Below are 1,790 nucleotides of genomic sequence, written 5' to 3'. Positions count from 1 at the left end.
GTCGCTTAGCGACGGGAGGCGGCTCCGGGCATCGCATCGCAGCTCCCTGCACCGCTTCCCTCCCCTGTTCACCGCCCGGCGGTGGGAGTGAAGTTTTGCCCCTTTGAATGCGGGACGCTTTATAGAAAGACCTTGCGGCGTAAGGAAATTTGGATGCGCTGAGTGGTTTGCACATTTAGGGTATTCGTAGTTGATTTTTTAAATTTAATTATTTTTTTTTTTCTAGCGACCCCATCCTTTCTAACTGTACGGGAGGAAGCTGGCACTGGGCGGCCGCCAGGCGCACGGCTCTGCGGCTCCGCAGTGGGCTGCGCGCCCTGCCCTGCCCCGCAGCCCGCTCTGCGCGGCGCCGCTGGCCTGGCTTGCCCCTCCGCACCTGCCCTGGGCTCTGTGCACCTCACTTACACCAACGTGTGCACATGACAATGATGACTTCTTTTTTCCATGGCACTCTCTTCTTCCCCGCCTCCCCTTCATCCCCCCACATGGTCATTTTGTGTTGAAGTTACACTTGCTCCGAGTTTATTCCAGGATTGATGGCTTTGATGTTTCTCTTTGTCCCCACCGTTTCTGCTTTTCTTGTAATTTCCTTTAAAATGGCTAAAAGAGGATAGGGAAAGTGTATGTCAGAATGGAGGCGGTGGGGGAGAGGAAAGAACAACACCTTTGTCCCAATTCAGTCAACTCAACAGTCGGTTCACAACAAGCTGGGTTTTTTTGTGACAAAGGCATTTGAAACAAAGAAGCCATTTTAGAAACGGAAAGAAATTTATTTTATGGCTTGCATGCTTTAGTCAATCCGGGTTTTCATTCTTCTCTCTTTTGTTCCCCCCTGCCCCCCTTCTCCACTCCCCGTTATTCTAATTTATCCTAAGATGAAATAGAATAGAAAAAATAGCATCTCTAAAATCCTGCATCGTTCCTGTGCTCTTCAATAGGCTTGCTGATTGCCTTCTGTTCCAAACGTTTCATTGCACATTTTTAAAGAATGTTATTTTGTACTCGTAGATCGATGAATAGTTGCATCAGTTGAGTGTGATAAGAACATCTCATCTCCCCGGGAACAGAACAGCAAAAGCCTCATTATGTGTAGTAATTTGGTAGGTGTTGCATACTTATATCTATTTAGCAAAGTGCAGGTTCAGATGAGACTTACTGATTCTTAGGAGAGCCTGCTTTTCTCTGAGTGTCTTTAAAAATGTGGGCCACTGTGTTGCCAGGCTGAACAGGTGGAGTTACATCTAGAAATATCCTTTGACTTGTTCAGTTCTCATAATCTGCATATTATTTTAAGCAATATTTCAATTGAAACTAATGCAAAACTACATTGCTGTAGCAAATGACATACCATCAAGGCTAATAGAAGCTTGGAGACAGGAGGCCTATGATTTTCAAGGGTGAAACCATGTGACAGCATCAGATGCTGTATGTATCACTCTAAACAGAAAATGGGCAGAAGATGATTCCAGGAAAGCAGCAAACAATGGGAAAACCGTGCAATGGAATGCATTCGTTAACTTTCCTACTGGCTCACTGATACACAGTGAAACATGTTCTGCTAGTGTAAAAGCCTCCTATGGCTGAGCACATAACCACAGTGTCTGTGAATCCTCAGCCTGCACAAGTTTTGAGACAGGGCTTTATTTACCATGGGACAGCATCACATTAGCTTCACTGACATGTGTGAACCCAAGAATTTCCTGTGATCAAACATTTTCCTGTCACTCTTGACAGGGAATTGCAGCCCCCTGAGCTAAACTATACTTAAGTGGTAAACTTTTGGGCTATGC

The 1,790-nt window shown here is 45.5% G+C and overlaps 1 protein-coding gene across 1 annotated transcript in view; it reads left to right on the top strand.

Moving 5' to 3' along the window:
- The first annotated feature begins 1,055 nt into the window (after positions 1-1,055).
- The window catches only part of ELMOD1 (ELMO domain containing 1), a 42,175-nt gene continuing 41,440 nt past the window's right edge, over positions 1,056-1,790 (top strand). The window contains exon 1 of the mRNA XM_005417707.2: positions 1,056-1,100. The gene's annotated coding sequence lies outside the window, so the exon portion shown is untranslated. The remainder of the gene's footprint in view (positions 1,101-1,790) is intronic.

This window comes from Geospiza fortis, unplaced genomic scaffold, assembly GCF_000277835.1.
Source record: "Geospiza fortis unplaced genomic scaffold, GeoFor_1.0 scaffold16, whole genome shotgun sequence".
NCBI classification, from domain to species: domain Eukaryota; kingdom Metazoa; phylum Chordata; class Aves; order Passeriformes; family Thraupidae; genus Geospiza; species Geospiza fortis.
This window is presented reverse-complemented; position numbering and strand designations above follow the sequence as displayed.